This window comes from Adiantum capillus-veneris, chromosome 3 (genome assembly GCF_014529385.1).
Source record: "Adiantum capillus-veneris isolate H3 chromosome 3, ASM1452938v2, whole genome shotgun sequence".
Classification (NCBI taxonomy): domain Eukaryota; kingdom Viridiplantae; phylum Streptophyta; class Polypodiopsida; order Polypodiales; family Pteridaceae; genus Adiantum; species Adiantum capillus-veneris.
The window spans coordinates 34,570,217-34,589,909 of NC_140933.1; positions in this window are offsets into that span (position 1 = coordinate 34,570,217).

The following is a 19,693-nucleotide window of genomic DNA, read 5'->3' on the forward strand; positions in this document are numbered from 1 at the left end:
CCTTGTCAATACAATACTTGTCATTGCTGCAAGAAATCTAGCTCCCCTTTTGAGTTGTGAAGTGATAAATGCTCTCGCCAATATGTAACATTTAATGGCCTAATAACTTATGTGTAGCGGAAATTAGCATGAACATAGTGGGCATTTCATTAGAATAGATTCCTAATGAGAATTACAAGAGTGCTTGGGTGGAGAGAGCAACAAAAAGCATAACACCTAGTTAGATAGCATCGATAATACTTTCAAAAGAGAGAGAAATTAAGCTATTGACAATAGTTGAGGACCGGATTTTCATGGAGCTGGTCCCCCCTCCAAAAGGCTTTGTATTATGGTTTCTCCCATCAAGAGAGACATTGTACAATACAATTCTTTGTGTTCCTTCAAGACTAGCTAGTGCAATGAAGATGGAAACTTCATGCACTAAGCAAAACACTTAACAAACACAACTTGAATTATCCCCGTTCTCAGACCCAAGACCTCACCCACCTTCGAAGATGGTGAGAGCTAGCAGGGTATGAGAGTAGATTGAGAGGAAGAAGGAGTATCTTACGAGAAAGATGTACATCTCCTCACATAATCACTCATATGCAGCATAGCTTAGCTTAGTAATTAGCTTGGTAGAGGAGATGAGCATGCATTGAAGCTTGGCTCTTGGTTGGATTTGCATCCACATGCCAAGAGAGTGTTGATGTAGGCTTCTATCTCACAAGCTTGGAGTAGGTGATGAGTTCTCCATTAAAGCTTGGGAGAAGATAGTCTTCTCTTTTTTCACACATGAGCTTGTGTGAGTGTGTGTGTGTGATAATGCCTTGCAAAAATCAGCCCCCTCTCTCTCTTGGGCGAGCCCTCTTGCTAATTGCTCTTGCTGAAGCCTCATTGGCCCTCCCCAAGTCAAGCCAATTACAATTAAGCAGCATAAGTGATAGCCTTCTGACATGTGTCCCCCTTTCCCCTTTTGTGAGAGCTTTAGGTAATTAAATAATTAAACTAAACTCTCATTGGACCCCTTTGCCTCCTGGCCAATAGGAATCAGACAAGCCATGGGGCTCATGAATGCTCATGAGACCCCTTGGGAGACTGCCCAATAGTCTTCTAGGAGACTTAATTCTCATTGGTTTCTTTTATTAAATGTTTTTAAATTAATTAAAATTGATTTACTCTAGCTTAATTCTCATTGGTCCACTTCAAGGGTCATCCAATAGAAATTGAGCACACCTTGTGGGCATCTGGCCTAGGGAGCTGACATGTGTCCCTCATTCCCTTTGCGTAAAGGGAGCCTGTGTGTGTGTGTGTGGATTTCTCTTTCATCCCCTACCTTTAGGGCTCGCCCCCTCCCATGTAGGGATGTGCAAAGACTTTTAGGGCACACACAAAGCATCCAATTTTCCCTAGGGTTGACCTTTGGACACAACCTTTGAATTTTGGAACCTTAGCATTTTGGAAGTCTTAATGGGCTGAACCTTAGGGTCTTTTAAGCCCATTTTTGTACATGGCTCTTTTGCAGATGGACCCCCCTTTGGATCCCTATTTTCCCTCCTTTGGATCCCTACTGTGGCCGGTCTGCTAGCTTAACCAATATTCTAGCTTTTTCTCCCCTAGCCTTCCCCACATTAAATGATCAATTTAATATGAGAAAATCGTTTAGGAGAATTAGATATTGATTATTATGACATTACCTCTCTCTTGAAATCATAGTCGTCCTCGACTATGGTGTAGAGAAGATAAAGCATGTTCATGAGTCCTTTTCTTAGCGGGTAGAGGATCCCTATGTTACCCTACGACATCATTCCACAATGGATGACTAGTCCATTTGGCGCTTGAGAGCCTGAGGCTGCCGCAAGCATGTCTGCACATTAGTCCTATCAGTCTTCCACAGTAGAGTGACAAGCTCTACTTGGTGTTTGGGAGACGCCGTCTCCGCAAACTTGATCTAAGCATGCATACTACTTCATTTTTGTGCACAAATAAAGAAAAAGAGTCTTATAAGACAAAAATTTTGTTCATTTTTAACATTTTGTACATTTGCTTACTCTTGGGAAGCATTGTAAGCATTGACAAGGTTTAGGTTATCCTTTAATTGTATGCCTTGCATCCATCTACCATCTTCAAAAGGATAATTCTTAAACTTAATAAGATATCGTCAGATAGTCTTACCGCCTCTTAGTACCTTGTCTTCATGTCGGAGAATGGACTCAGGCTGCAGCACCTCTTCTTGGTCCTCGATCTCCGGTGGGTCTTCAATAGTTGGTTCTTGAGGTGGCTCTCCTTTGTAAGGCTTTAATAGGCTCACATGAAAAGCATTGTGTATGAGCCAATGATTGGGAAACTTGAGTTGATAGGCCATCTCATTGATTGGCCTAAGAATCTGAAAGGGACCATAGTACCTTTTTGCTAGTTTAGCATAGTACTTTTGGTGACCCGTAGGATTCTTGCCCGTTGTGTGCCTTAATTGAGCCTTGGGAAACTTTAACAAGACCCAATCGTTTTCTTTAAAGGCTTGGGCTCTTCTGTGCTTGTCAGTAGCAGCCTTTTGCCTTTGCTGTGAGATAGAGATAGCATCCTTAATCTTTTGGAAAGATTCTTGTAGGTCTCGGCTATACTCATCTGCAGCGAAGATCTTCCCATGTACCTTAAGTAGCAAGGGACTTTTTGATCTTCCCTCAATTACCTCGAAGGGTGCTTTTCCCGTGGAAGTATGTACAGTGTTATTGTAAGCATACTCCACTAAGGGTAAGTACTTCTCCCATTGGGATCTTTGATCTACTTCCGTTACATAGGCTTTTTATAGATCGAGAATGGTTAGGTTAGCTATTTCACTTTGGCCATCAGTTTGTGGATGATAGGCCGAAGAGAAGTTTAGCCTTGTTCCTAAATTCTCAAAGAGACCCTTCCAGAAATTAATGGTCATTCTAGGATCTCTATCCGACACTATGGACATGGGCAAGCCATGGTACTTGAAAATTTGTGAAATAAAGAGGGTTGCCATTTGATGTGCTTTGATAGTCTTTTTGACAGGTATAAAATGAGCTTGTTTACTAAACCTGTCTACTATCGTCGATATTCCCGTATTCCCATGGATAGACTTAGGCAATCCAAAGATAAAATCCATGGATATGCTCTCCCATGGTGAATTAGGAATTGGCAAGGGTTGAAGCAATCCAATTTGCTTCCCTCTATCAAATTTTGTCTTTTGGCATACCACACATTTGGAAACATAGTCTTGTATGTTCACTTTCATGGTAGGCCAATAGAAATCTGTTTCAATTCCCTTTAAGGTAGACTGAATCCCTCTATGCCCCGCATAAGGTGGAGCATGAGATTCATACATGCATTACTTTCTCACGTAGTGAGTTAGTAATGCATAGTCTATTGCCATAGAGAAGATAACTATCTTGTAAAGTAAATGGTTCTTCTTTCTTCCCTAATGCAAGGGCTGAAATCGCATCTCTAAAATCGGGATCAATAGCATACTCATCTATCATTGAAGATAGATCATTGTGAGTTGCTATGGAAACCGCATTCACTCTCGGCCGTCTTGAGAGTGCATCAGCTACTTGATTATGCTTGCCAGCAATGTGAGCAATATGAAAATGAAATTGCGAAAGGAAATTTGCCCACCTCATTTGTTTGTTGGAGATCTTGGTCTGCGTCATGAAGTACTTAAGACTTTGGTGATCCGTTCGCAGAATGAAAGGAGTCCCCAATAAATAGTGCTTCCATGAGTCTAAGGCATGTAGAACTGCAAGGAGTTCCTTTTCGTATATGCCTAGAGCTTGCTCAATAGGGTCGAGCCTTCGACTCTCATAGCCTATGGCGTGCCCTTCTTGGAGCAAAACAGCTCCAAGGCAATCACCACAAGCATCGCATTGGACCTCAAATGGTTTTGAGAGATTCGGTAGTGTAAGCATAGGTTGAGAGATAAGCTTTTCTTTAAGCTTTTCGAAAGCATTGTTCTCCTTAGCAGACCATGTATACCTAACGCTTTTCTTTGTTAGGTCATGTAATGGTCCCGCAATTTGTGAGAACTTTTCTATGAAGCGTCTATAGTATGCACACATACCTAGGAAGCTTCTTAGTTCATGAAGATTCCTTGGTTTAGGCCATCCTTTTATTACCTCTAACTTGGATGGATCCATTTGGATGCCATCTTGAGAGATAATGTGACCTAAATACTGAATCTCTTGCAAGAAAAATTCACTTTTCTTTCGATTAACATAAAGTTTATTCTCTCTTAAAACTTGAAATATTACCTGGAGGTGTTGCTTGTGTTCCTCCAATGAATTAGAGTAGATGATAATATCATCAAAGAACACTCCAGTGAAGGTTCGATGAGGCCTGAACAGCTTCTCCATTAAGCGGTTGAATGTGGCTGGTGCATTGGTCAAGCCAAAAGGCATGACAATGTATTCGTAAAGACCAAATGTAGTACGAAATGCGATCTTTACAATGTCTTGATCAACTATCCTTATTTGATGATAGCCACTTTTTAGGTCAACCCTATTGAAGTAGGTCGATCCTTGTAGCTTATCAAATAGGTCTTCTACTCGTGGAACGGGAAACCTATTCTTGATAGTGATCCTATTTAGTGCTCTATAGTCGACACACATACGATATGTGCCGTCTTTCTTTTGCACTAATAGCACAAGTGAGCAAAATGGAGATGAGCTTGGCCTAACCATACCCTTCTCAACTAACTCATGCACTTGCCGCATAATCTCCTCTTGTTGAGCTTGAGAAACTCTATAAGGAGGTTTATTAGGCGGTGAACTTCCTGGAAGAAGTTCAATTGCATGGTCATCATTACCTCGTTTAGGAGGTAGCTCACAAGGGATGTCGTCAATAAAAACATCTTGAAACCCCTTGAGAAAATTGGATAACTCTAATTCCTTTTGGTTGCTTTTATTTTCTTTTGCTAAAGCATTAGGTTCATTTTGAGAGTCTTTAACAAAAATCATGTACACGGAAATAGAGCTCTTTATTGACTTGTTGAAAGCTGGTGTATGTACAATGGGGATGGTGTTACCCATTTCCTTAGCATCTATATACATGTCTTTTTCCCTGAACTTAAAGGAGATTCTCCTTTCAGGAAATTTAACATCGGCAGCCAGGCGGTCAAACCATGGTGCCCCTAGGATTACATCCTCATGCTTGAGAGGAGAGATAAAGAAGTCCTCTTTGTCCACATAGTCTTGGACATGAAGCCTCAATTTCCCAATTAAGGGAGTGACTGAAGCTTCTTGCCCCTTGAAGGCACTGTCTGCGGGTAGGACATCTCCCATCTCATAGGATTGTATTCCTAGCTTGGTGGCCAACTCTATAGATATAAAATTGTGAGTAGAACCAGGGTCAAAGAGAATAAAAGCATCATGTTCCCTTACCTTTCCCCAAGCATGCCATAGAGGAGATCCTTTGTGGTGAGTTTGGTGAGTCTCCTCCTCTTGGATTTCAACCAAGGAAGCTCTAGGAGGATCTTGGTGGTTGCTCTTTTGGGGACAAGCGCGGTACGCATGCCCTTGTTCGCCGCACTTGAAACACCGGTTATCCTTACGATAACGCTCAAGCTCTTCAGGAGAGAGTTTATTCTTACCTTTGTAAACTCCCTTCTCTTTAGCTTTGTTGGAGTTTCCCTTAGGAGACTTTTGGACATTGTCCTTCCCTTTAGGCTCATTGGAACCCTTGTTTTCCAGGGGCTTATTATTTCTTTTTGCCGCCGTTTGGAAATTGATTCGAGAGGCGACCATAGTGTGGTGTATTACCGCCGATATGGTACGTGGTCTTTGGGAGTTGACATACTCCGCCATTTCTTCGGTTAAGCCCTCACAAAATTGTTGCTTTTGCTCTCCAAAATCCAACTTTTTGAAGACAGTGGCTTTGAGTTGTAGGTCCCAAAACTTGTCTACATATTTGTGGATAGATTCATTGAGAGAGAGCTTTAAGCTTCGCCATTCGGTGAGTAGTTTGTCTTTGGCATCGGTGGCCAAAAACTGCTTCATAATGGAAGCTCTTAAAGCTTTCCATGTTCGTGGAGCTTCACCGTTGGCTCGTAGGCTAGACCACCATTGTCTGGCAGACTTTTGAAAGTGCATAGCTACATGGCGTAGCTTAGAGGACTCCGTGAAGCCCTCATCTCCAAACACCACATCGAATTGTTGGATAAAGGCCAAGACTTTGTCCGTAGCACCAAAGGTACCATCATAGGTAAGGAAAGAGATGCTCTTGCCTCCCTCTTTGAATTTCTTCAACTTGGACGACCTCTTCCATGCGGCATAGGATTTCCTATGGCCTCTTCTTTTTGATGGTTCAAAGGTTGCACCATCACTTTCTTCAGAAGGTGAAGAATTTGAAGAAGGTGGATAAGAGGGTGACCTCTTTCTCGCCTTTTTCTTGTCTTGATCTTTGTCGTCTTCACCATAGCTTTCATAAGAGGAAGAGGATGAAGAAGATGGAGAAGAGGGTGTCCTCTTTCTCGCCTTTTTCTTCTCTTGCTTTTTATCATCCCTCTTTGAATTATGGCGTGGAGAAGAGTGTGATGGTCTTCTCCGATTTGGTGGTGATGGAGAGCGTTTAGCCCGCCGTCTTCGTGGAGCCATCTCCGTCGAGGTGGCGGGAGACTCTCTTCTTTCTCGTTCCTTCGGTGGAGGCTCTTGAGTTCTCCTTTGGGAAGGAGATGCATCATCAAGAAGTAAATTCTTGAGCCCTTCATATGGATTCTCTTCTTCTTCCCGAATTGGAGAGAGACCTCTTTTGGTAGTCTCACAAGGAGGCTTCCTAGGTGTTCTCTCGTCATGGTGATGAGCTTGGAGAATCCCGTGAGCACGGAGCTGCCGTTGCACTTCACTTTGGAGAGATGGATTGCCCATGGCTTGTTGAAGCCTAGAAACAAGATAGTTAACAAGCATTGAAGCATCATTAGTAGCTTGCTCATGAGCAAAATCAAAGTTATCAACATTAATTTCACTCTCTTTACTATTATCAGCCATTCTAACAACTTTTAGGTGTAAACTTTTTAGGTGTACTTTGGCACTTCAAGCCCTAGTTGCTACTCCTCTTTACCCCTTTAGAAAAAGCACTCAAGCTACTGTACCCGCGGCTCGAATACCATTAATTGCAAGGAATAGAAGAGAGGGTCTTTCGACACCAAAACAGCACCGGCTCCTGTCAAGCTTCTAATAGCTCAATAGTGGTTAAGCCGTAGGCAAGCCCCGTAGGACTCCACTATTAAGACCATAGCTCTCGACGGTGATGCCCCGTTAACTGCACGAAGGCAGGCGCACGGCAAGGTTGAAAAATCCCTATTCTACTTACTCACAGGCAATTAATAATACCAACCATTTGTAGCTAGCTTGAGGACCTCCCTTCTTGAGCAAGAAAAGAGAAACCTTGAGCTCTGATACCAATGTAACATTTAATGGCCTAATAACTTATGTGTAGCAGAAATTAGCATGAACATAGTGGGCATTTCATTAGAATAGATTCCTAATGAGAATTACAAGAGTGCTTAGGTGGAGAGAGCAACAAAAAGCATAACACCTAGTTAGATACCATCGACAATACTTTCAAAAGAGAGAGAAATTAAGCTATTGACAACAGTTGAGGACCAGATTTTCATGGAGCCGGTCCCCCCTCCAAAAGGCTTTGTATTATGGTTTCTCCCATCAAGAGAGACATTGTACAATACAATTCTTTGTGTTCCTTCAAGACTAGCTAGTGCAATGAAGATGGAAACTTCATGCACTAAGCAAAACACTTAACAAACACAACTTAAATTATCCCCGTTCTCAGACCCAAGACCTCACACACCTTCGAAGATGGTGAGAGCTAGCAGGGTATGAGAGTAGATTGAGAGGAAGAAGGAGTATCTTACGAGAAAGATGTACATCTCCTCACATAATCACTCATATGTAGCATAGCTTAGCTTAGTAATTAGCTTGGTAGAGGAGATGAGCATGCATTGAAGCTTGGCTCTTGGTTGGATTTGCATCCACATGCCAAGAGAGTGTTGATGTAGGCTTCTATCTCACAAGCTTGGAGTAGGTGATGAGTTCTCCATTAAAGCTTGGGAGAAGATAGTCTTCTCTTTTTTCACACATGAGCTTGTGTGAGTGTGTGTGTGATAATGCCTTGCAAAAATCAGCCCCCTCTCTCTCTTGGGCGAGAACTCTTGCTAATTGCTCTTGCTAATTGCTCTTGTTGAAGCCTCATTGGCCCTCCCCAAGTCAAGCCAATTACAATTAAGCAGCATAAGTGATAGCCTTCTGACATGTGTCACCCTTTCCCCTTTTGTGAGAGCTTTAGGTAATTAAATAATTAAACTAAACTCTCATTGGACCCCTTTGCCTCCTGGCCAATAGGAATCAGGCAAGCCATGGGGCTCCTGAATGCTCATTGGAGCCCTTGGGAGACTGCCCAATAGTCTTCTAGGAGACTTAATTCTCATTGGTTTCTTTTATTAAATGTTTTTAAATTAATTAAAATTGATTTACTCTAGCTTAATTCTCATTGGTCCACTTCAAGGGTCATCCAATAGAAATTGGGCACACCTTGTGGGCATCTGGCCTAGGGAGCTGACATGTGTCCCTCATTCCCTTTGTGTAAAGGGAGCATGTGTGTGTGTGTGTGTGTGTGTGTGTGTGTGTGTGGCTTTCTCTTTCATCCCCTACCTTTAGGGCTCGCCCCCTCCCATGTAGGGATGTGCAAAGACTTTTAGGGCACACACAAAGCATCCAATTTTCCCTAGGGTTGACCTTTGGACACAACCTTTGAATTTTGGAACCTTAGCATTTTGGTAGTCTTAATGGGCTGAACCTTAGGGTCCTTTTAGCCCATTGTTGTACATGGCTCTTTTGCAGATGGCTCCCCCTTTGGATCCCTATTTTCCCTCCTTTGGATCCCTACTGTGGCCGGTCTGCTAGCTTAACCAATATTCTAGCTTTTTCTCCCCTGGCCTTCCCCACATTAAAAGATCAGTTTAATATGAGAAAATCATTTAAGAGAATTAGATATTGATTATTATGACAAATACATCATAATGTCATTTCAATGGTTGTAGGTAAAATGCTTCCGGAACAAGCAGTGCAATTGAAAAAGAGATTACGCACACAATTAGTGCGTGTAGTGGATTCCCTCACATTGGACGAGATAACAACAACCTTGCGAGATGAGCGGCGCTTGCAAGCCTTACTCTCTGAAGTGGTCCGCTCAACATCCTTGAAGTTTGAGGATGCAAATATTCGTGATGTGCAACACCTTCTCTTTAGGATTGTTGGAGACATGCCAAAATGTGCTATCGACTTGCGAGCTGACTTACCAGACGACATACAAATGGAGAAATTACAACATTGGTATTACTGTTGGAAGGTTGAAAAGGAAAAATCCACTCGCGCAAGGAATATTGACACACAGAACACCTTCAATAAGAAATTGCAGAAGGAGACCCTTCGAGATACCAGAGGATCTATGTCTAGTTTGCACATTCTAAAAAATGTATTCAACTCATTTTGCTCTGTCACCTTGGGCATTCCATTTGAGGCTATAAAACGAGGAAGAAAACTAGGATCTGGGTCATATGGAGACACTTATGAATGCAAGATCGAAGGGATTTCTTTCCTTCCATCCAACAATGTGTACTGCTGTAAGGAATTCAAAGGTCAAGCAAAACAACAATTCAAATCATTCACAATCAAAAGCAGTGTTGACCTCAATCACCGAGGTATTGTGTGCGCTCTTGCACATAAAATTCAATCACCATGGATACTTATATTTCCTTATTTCAATGGATCTTCCCTTGGCGATTTGATGGAGTGTGTGCCTACACCTTCTGGAAGCATCAATGAAATTGTACTTGCCATGGATGATCAAAAACACAAAAAACCAACTGAACCGGAGTTGTAGCAATGCAGACTTATCATCAATCATGCTTCGTCTTTGATTCATGCACTAATAAAAGCTTTGGCATTTTCACATGACAATGGAGTTATTCACAATGACCTTCACCCTTGGAACATTATGCTAGACTTCACTAGAGAGGGAATACGAAGAGTAGGCATTATAGATTGGGGTCTTGCCCTTCGACCACCGTATGAGAGAAGACCAACAAATATTCGTAAGCTAGAAGAGCATGCCAAAAGGCCTTGCCAAGTAGCTGAACTATTGAATACCAGATCTACATGCCCTTGGAGAAAATCAACCGATGTATATGCACTTGCATGGGTCATCAATCAGCTCGGTATTTTTTGCAACGAATTCTGTGTGTATTACAAACTTGACTTAATGCAAACAAGCACTGCTATTGATGTTGAAGCCATACAGAATATAATCAACAATGCCTACCTTCTAGAGAATCCTTCTGAAAGAAAGACGCTTGCTGATTTAGACAAAGATCTGGAACATCTGCATATGCACCCCGAACAATGCTTGCGTCCCATCTCTGAAATGTGTATTTCTTTTTTCCAATGAGCCTAGAAAATTTATCGCAACTACCAAGCTCCTTTTATTCATTATAGAGATTCTATTCTTTTCTTAGAAATTATCTCCAACATTAGCATGCCCTTCTTCAGTATTAGCTAAAAGTTCCATTATGGTTTGCAATAATTCTTACAACATTGATTTGTTTCCTACTTCCATTATATTCATCCCTTCTACTTTTTTTTTGTCCTCCAATTTCATTATATTAGTCCCTTCTGATTTGAATCGGACTAATTAATATTTGTTGTGTTCACAGTTGCATTTAAGTGTAGGCCTTCTCAATGGCAATCCCTACTATGCTACGTGCTACTCGCAAAAGACGCCGTGAATACGTCACTTTTCAAACTATGAATAGACGAAAAGTCCTACTATGTCCTGTTGCTTCTTCATGGTTTAGTGTGCAACATATTTATGACGCTTGGCAAGAGGAATGAAACATCACAGCTCACAACATTTCCATCTCTGGAAGGTGTGGCATTTGCAATCTATCAAAAAAAGATACCCAGAACGATGGTCTTAATACTGAGGCGGTCCGGGGCGGGCAACAAGAGAGGCGACCTCTATACACCTCTCAAGGCTCCCGTGCTGCTCAATTGGGGCTGGGGCAACCACAAGCAAGAAACAACAACAACAAATCCACAACCAAACAAATGAAGGGGCACCACCTAGTTATGGTATGCGAACTAGGAAGCAAGAGAGATTTTGGAACAACCAAGAGGATGCGCCACAAAACACACACAAGCAACCTCACACCAAGACTCACATAAAATGGGCCAGAGAGAGCTAGAGCAAAGGGAAGAGAGAGAGGAATGGATCTTGCGTAATACCTTATTTGTGACTTGCAAATGGAGATGGTTCGTTATGTTGCTACAAAACTCACTCAATGCCTAGTGAATGCTAAAGATTGCCAACACACACACATTGTCTTTCTAATGATTCCTGCAATGACACCATTAGCCTTCTCCACCAAATCATTTGATTGTGGGTAGTATGGTGTGCTATGAAGATGTAGAATGTGAAGCTCTTCACAAACTTCTGTGAGTAAACCCTTCTTGAACCCCAGACCATTATCCGAAACAATCTCTAGAGGTGTGCCAAATCTACAACAAATATTAGTGTAGACAAACCTGCTCACTGTTTTCCCATTTACCGTTGCCACACTTTGAGCCTCTACCCACCTAGTCATGTAGTCTACAGCCACTAGAATTTAGAGTTTACCATTTTTTGTCCTAGGAAGAGGACCCATAGCATCAATGCCCCACTTTTCAAAGGTCCATTTGCAAGCACGATTTGCCTTGGACCATAAACCAATCTTCTATTCCCATTTACCTGACAATTGTGATAACTTTTACACCAATGGTGGACATCCACATGCAGACTTGGCCAAACATACCCCGCAAGCAAAACCTTCCTCACAGTTAACTCTTGGGAAAAATGACCACCACATGCCTCTTCATGCAAACCTTTGAGAATAGTTGGAATTTGCTCGATAGTTGGTACTCTTCTGCACACTTGATCCTTCCCTCTTTGATAGAGGGACCCTTCTAGGAAGAGATACGCGCTTACCTTCTTCATAAGTCTCCTCTTCTGAGCTTTAGTGAAGTCTTGTGGAAACTCGCCCTCCAAAATGTAGCCAATAATGGGAGTCAATGACTCCAATCCCTACTACCTCGGTCGCTTGATAGTTGCTGCCACCATGATTACTTGCACTTCTTTCTCAACACATGTAACTGCTTGTTGTGCAAGTAAATCTGCATCTTCATTTTGTTCCTAGGGATATGATATAGTTTCACTTCTTCAAAATGATTAAATAACCTACGAATGGCATGAAATTTTGTCCTTAGGCTTTCATTCTTGCATGCCCAAATGCCTAAAATCTGCTTCACAATGAGAAGTGCATCTCCTTTTACCATGAGACGTTGTATACCTTGGCCAATGCATATCTTTAAACCATGAAGTAGTGTGTCGTATTCTGCTTCATTGTTGCTAGTTGAACCTGGTAGATTGACCTTCTCTTTCATGACCACCTCTCCACTTTGGGTTGAGAAACACTAGCCCTCCCCCTGCTTTTCCCGTGGCTCGTCGAAAAGCTCCATCAAAGAACAAGGTAAAAGCATTAGGAATACTTTTAGGTGGTGGCAATGGTAGGGTCTTTACTTTAGGCACCTTAATTTCCTTCTCATGTACCCTATAAGTGAGAATCCCTGCCAATTGTGCACGCACACTATCTTCTACCTTGAAAGAGTATTGAAACTCTTGCAACTACATAATCCACTTTGAGATCTTAGTACTAAGATTCATTTGAGATGACACCCAAGGGAACAAATTTTCTGTAGTGAGAATTACAAAAGGTTTTGGTAGCAAGTAGGATCTAAACTTGCTCACCGCAAACATGAGAGAAAGCATCATGAGTTCTGCTTCTGTGTAGCCTCTCTCCAAGGCATTCATGACCCTACTATCAAATTAGATGGGTCGCATCCTGGTATTGTGGGGATCTTGTTGTAGCAACACAGCACCAATTGTTTCCCTTCCAACACTAGAGCTAACAAAGAATGTGTAATCCCAACAAGGAGGCATGAGTGTTGCTAGCTCTGACAAAATGAATTTAATGTTACAAAAGTACTCTTCAAGCTGATCAGAGCATGAAAATTTTACATGTTGTGTCAACTTTTGCAAAGGATGAAGCAACTCCGAAGCTAAATGAATAAAGCGTGACATATACTTCACCTTTTGAATGAATGAGATGACCTCTTTGAGATTCTTGGGTGATGGGAGCTCAATAAGAGCCTTCGCCTTTGAAAGATCCACCTCAATGCCTTTATAGGAAACCTTGTGATCAAGCAAGATCACTTCATCCTCTCCTATGTGACACTTGTCGGGGTTGAGTTGACCTCCCATGTCGTAGAGCTTCTTTAAACCTTCTTCTACCCTTTGTAGATGCAATGATTTTGAGCTATAAATGCAAAAATCATCAATAAAAACCCTAATGGACTTTCCAAAGAATGCTTGAAACACCATGTTCATGAAGCGTTGGAAAGTTGCAAGAGCATTTGTCAGGCCAAATGGCATGACTCTAAAAGCATAACAACCCCAAGGAGTGATGAAGGTTATTTTCAATTGGTCCTCCAATGCAATCCCTATTTGAAAGTAGCCCGAGTAACCATCACACACTGTGTACTTCTCATGACCAACTACCTCATTCAGTATTTCATCCTGAAATGGGAGGGGAAAGTGATCTCTCTTTGTTGCCTCATTTAGTGGATGGTAATCCACACACACCCTCCACTTGCCGTTTTTCTTAGGAGTGACAACAACGGGAGAGACACACTCTGAATTCTCCACTGGATACATGAAACCTGCTGCTAGAAGCTTTCTAACCTCCTTGAGTAGAGCATGCTCCTTTATAACTCCTAGCCTTCGTAGATTTTGAGCTTTAGGTGTGGCCTAAGGCTTTAGCTCAATCTTGTGTTGAACAACATCTACCCCTCGCACGTCGGTGTAGTCTTTAGCAAAAAGCCTAGGAAACTTCCTTAGCACACATTTGAACTCCTCTCTTTCATCCTTTATAAGTGTTGTTGATAGCATACCTTCCAACATCCCTTCGTCTTGAACACCTTCTTTCTCTTGAGGACCTACCTCCTCCAAGCCTTGAGAAGAGGTCTCTTGGTTGTTTGGCTTAAACCTTACCCCCATGACCTCGATGGAAGACTCCTCTTCAGTAATGCTACCACTACTTTCTTCTTCTGAAGTGTTATCGGTCCAATCTTCTTCCGTCTCACTTTGAGATGATTCTTCATGGAGCTCCTCTTCACGTTGCTCCTTCATGTCAAAGACAACCTTATTATGATTTTCATTCCTACAGATCAACTTTCCACGTTCCCAATCCTGCAAAGCTCGCATTTTAGCCATGGTCTTCCTAGGATAAATGGGTAACCATTTCCCTTGGTCGACATAACATAAAAATCCACCGCCTTCTTAATGCCAAAGGCCTCCACAAAGACATTTTTACAAATGCCTACGCACCTAGCCTTGCTATTGTTTGCCATTTTTACTTTGATTTCAAGTGTCTCATGGATGTGCATGCCTAGTTTTTGCATGAGTCCCTCTGTCATGATGCAAATTTGTGCACCCCCATCCACTAGACCTTTCCTAACCAATCTTCGTTTGATGTAACAATCTAGCACAGGTGTAATATCCTCATTCATTTCAGCATGTGCAATTTTTACAACAGGCACACTCTCTTTCACCTTTCTCCTAGTGCTAACTGCCTTTGTTAAATCCCTCATAACTTGTGGGCATAATGCAAGAAACTGAGGCCATGAAATATCAGGACCCTTACCTCTCATGTCTTCCAACAAGTTGTATGGAGCCATACCATGTCCAAGAGGGAAGTCTTGGAGATTGATACGACGTCGAGTCCTCTTAGCTTCCTTGGTCTCCTTTGCCTTCTTGCCTTGTCCATGGTCACTCTGTGATGTGACTCCTTCTTTCTCTTTACCTTTTCCTCGACCACGCTTAATGCCATTTGCTTCAATGTCACCCTCTTTGGATTGTGTGACTTCTACAACATTGACATTTGTGTCAGGAAAAGGTGAAACTCCTTTCACCCCTTGTGGAGGTGGTCTTGGTCCATTTGGCCTTTGTAGAAGCCTCGATTGTTGACTAGCTCCTTCACCTGCATTCATCACTGGGTAATTCAAGTTAGGTCTCCCTAGCTCCCCACCGGGCCAAGGACAATTATACATCCCATGTCCAGACTCTCCGCAATTCCAACATTGCAAGACTCTCCTAGGTCGTGGATGTCGCTCTTCAGACTTCTTTGCTTGTCCCTTTGGACCAACAGCTTGTGCAAGGTGAATTGACAGGGTGCTTAAAGATTCATTTAACTTCTCAATCACTTCCGCCGTTACCTCAGGAAGCTCCCTAGATGTTGATGCTTGTGACTTACCTTTGGGTCTAAGACCTTCTATTGGAACCTCTCCCCTTAAGCATTTGAGTTTCCTATATTTCTCAGCATCCCTAGTTTCAGCTGCATCAAAGGTAGCAGGTGCACCCGCCTCAACTTTTACCTTAAGGTCAGGAAAGAGTCCAGCTATGAATCTCTCCTTTAGGAACTCTGCACCATCACCAGGGTTAGCAACATTTCTCACCCATACAGCCCAAAGACGTAGAAACACTTGCTTGTACAAGTAGTAGTCATCTAAGTCTTTTTGCTTATGAGAAACAATGTCTTGCCATAGTTTTTGAGTGTTTTGGGGATCAAAGAAGTATTTCTTGAAATGATTCGAAACTTCCGTATAATTTCTCTTAACTTCCTCATGCAAAGAGTCAAACCAAGTACTAACATCTTTCCTAAGGATCACCTCAAACATTTCTACACGTTCTTGATCAGTTATTATCCTCTTGATACGGCAAAACATCTTGAAATTCGCTAAAAATAATTCTGCATCCTCTCCAGGCTCTCCAAAGAAAAGAGGATATCCAGACATTTGGCGTTGGCTCTCCATTGAACTGATTTCAAAGCGACGCACGTTTTTGTTTTTTTCTTTCTTTAAAAGATTTACACAATAATATTTTTTAAATTGTAATCTATTCTACAACAAAATAAAAATATTTACATCAAATGACCTATGATAATCAATAAGAGGTAGAATGACAGGGTTTGGTGACGCGAGAATTTCTCCTACTCTTTGGGCACCAAACATGAACACCATACGTTGTTGAAAATGGATTTTTCTACTAATTGCAATGTTTACTCTAATGTGTGGAGTGAAATGAAAGGGGAAAACCTCTATTCCTGGACCATTATCCATGGTCTATGCATGACCTAATTATTAAAACAAAACAAAAATATAGATGTCCAAACTAAGGTCGTACCTAATGAGAGGCAAAATAAAAGGATTTACCGAAGCGTTTATTTCGGCTAACCTAAGAGAACCTAAAATTCTATGAATTACACGTTGAAATTGCAACTTAGTACAAAAAATTATGTGTACCTTTTGCCTTGCAATCGGAATGAAAGGATCATACAAATTCTCGTGATTCATGCAAACTACTTGACTATTCTAAAGATTGATCCTACACAAAAACATACACAAGTTGGTTCCTCAGTGGGGGCACCAATTTGAGGCGGTCCGGGGTGGGCAATAAGAGAGGCGACCTCTAAACACCTCTCAAGGCTCCCGTGCTACTCAATTGGGGCTGGGGAAACCACAAGCAAGAAACAACAACAACAAACCCACAGCCAAACAAATGAAGGGGAACCACCTAGTTATGGTATGCGAACTAGGACGTAAGAGAGATTTTGGCACAACCAAAAGGATGCGCCACAAAACACACACAAGCAACCTCACACCAAGACTCACATAAAATGGGCCAGAGAGAGCTAGAGAAAATGGAAGAGAGAGAGGAATGGATCTTGCGTAATACCTTATTTGTGACTTGCAAATGGAGATGGTTCGTTATGTTGCTACACAACTCACTCAATGCTTAATGAATGATAAACATTGCCAACACACACACACTATCTTAGGGTGTGGGAGACCTCTCACCACAATGCCCTCTTACAATGGACACAAAATTGGCAATGAAAACACACTAAAACACTTTCTAAAACAAGATAAACGATAAAACTCAAAGTACACAAGTCACCTTGAATTCACTAAACCGTATCGCACAAGTGGAAGGACGAAGATTTGACCGTCGAATCACGCCTTTGATGCACCAAACCTCAATTTATTGATGATGGAGGAACATATACAATAGTGGTTTTGAGATATTGAACTCACGCTCTCTCACTTGCAATGTGTAGCTTGAAAGCTTCTCTCACACCAAGAGTGAAGCTCACAAAGTGGTTGCTACACCTAAGTCTCTCCTCACGCATAGAGTGTTGGGATGCTGTGTGAGATATTGGAGGTTGTTCTACAAGAAGGAGAGGGGCCTATTTATAGGTTGGAGACCCCGCATTAAGATTATTGAAAATCCTAATTTACAAGCTAACAAATCAGGATTATGATCTTTTTGAATATCAAAACATTGCGGGCCTTCTTTGTCTACTTGAGTCATGGATGTGAGCTCAAAAAGAGCATTATTGATGGTAGATAAGGTGAAAGTAAAGTTTTAAGTAAGGGGGGAGAGAGAGAGAGAGAGAGAGAGAGAGAGAGAGAGAGAGAGAGAGAGAGAGAGAGAGAGTTACTATGCACATGTCTTGAGGTGAGGTGTTTTTTATGGTTAAGTCAATGCTATTTTGTGTTAGTATGTTAGCACTAGAATGGTAACAGGACACTTTTATGTCCTTGGACACTTTTGTGTCCTGTTAAGTGACCATTTTGCTTGAATTATTTGAAGAGTATGAAAATGAATTTCTAGGTGCTATATATCCACAAAGTTGCCTTATGAGCTGAAAAAAACTTAGCATTTTTTTTTGAGTATCGATCTGACCATTAACCTTACTCTTGCACAACATTTTTGAACCTAAACTGTGTGAAAAAACGAGTCCTGTTTTTGGCTTTTTTTCAATTTTTGGCAACTATACCACTCTAAACTTCATGTTTGTGAGGTTTAGATGGCTAGAGGTTAGGCGTTCATAGTTCTCAACATGTTTTGATGCTTGTAGGGAGAGCTAAGTGTTAAAATTGAAAGTTATGACCAATTTACAAGAATTGCATAATCCTGTTTTTTGGCCAAAATTAGCACTTTTATGGTGGCTTTCTTGATATCCAAATTCAATTTTGATTGTGTAAGTGTAATGTATAACATAAAGCTAATCTTCCTTGAGTTTTGGGGGACCTAATATGCTATATAGCATAGTATATAATGATGGTTGAGTTTTTTGATTGATGAAGAATACGATACATTTTAGAGTAGCAAGTATAACTTTCTCAATATTGCTAGTTTCTTAGGCCAATTGTGTGTATTTTGTAGGTAGTAACCATATCTAATTATAGACTACAAACTTGGCTAGATATTGAGTAGTTTCTATGGGTTTCTAGAGGTCATAATGCTAAACCCAGTTTTTTCATGTTTGTTGTATTTAGCACTTTATCATTGCCCCCAAGGTTCCAATTGTAAGAGATCCATTATCCTTTTGACATGCTCCATGGCTCCTTTTGAATCCAGAGGCCCAAAGGTAACTAAGAAAACATGTATATAGTATCTGTATTGAGTGTGACTATAGAAACTTTGATGATAGGTCTGCAGAATGGCAAAAATGCAACTTTTTTGTACCTATTTTTTTTGCCCAAAAAAAATTAGTGAGGTAAAAGCAACCATATGTTTTGGTCACCAACCCATTGAAGTTAACGGGGCATTTTATCTCATGTCCTACAAAAATCTCCACTCTTATTTATATGCAATCAACCGTAAGAAATTGCTATTTTGGGCAAAACGCACTGGTCCATCAACTTTGGAGGCTTGTAGTGACCAAGGGATGAGAAAAATTACAAGTTTCTCATTTTTTCCATATGTAGTAGTTATTGAACTATAAGCTTATGAAAGGATTTTTCAAAATGAGTGGATCTACTATGGTTTTGGATTTTTTTCCCAAAACCCTGAAAGGACACTTTTATGTCCTGTTAGGTTCCCATTCTAGTGCTAAATTAGTGGTTAGTGTTAGTAATCACTAAAAAGTGAATGATATATTTACAATGGGTAGAATGGGGTGGATGGTTGAAGTAAGATGGTTGAATGAAGTGAGGAAATCCTTGTGATGGTGAAGCTTGAAGAAAATTTTGACTTACTTATGTAGGTTCTCAAAATGGCTATCGATCTTCTTCTTTGTCTTCTCTTCTTTACGCCACCGCCGCCAAAGTTGATTATCGTGATGAAAATGGTAATTTGGTTGATGAGATATCTTGATTTGCAAAGTTTAAGCATGGTTTACATGCTGAATTTTACGTATATAGAGAAGGGGTAAGATGGGATTGTACTTTGGAAGTAATAGAGAGAGGCATAGAGATGGTGTGTGTACATGTAGAGCTCATATGAGAGCTATGGAAGTAAGAGGGGAGGTTAATGGTGAAGAAGGTGAGAGGAACCATTGAAGATGCAGGTTTGAGTGAGGGATTGAGAGGAATGAGTGTGTGTGTGTGTGTGTGTAGAAGTGTTGAAAGAGGTGAGAGAAGACTATGGGCTACTTGTGAGAAAAGTGGGCAGACTGGGGTCCACTAAAAAAATCCTAGCTCACCGGTGGTTGCTCCAAAACTCACCAAATTTTTTGAGGTGATTATTC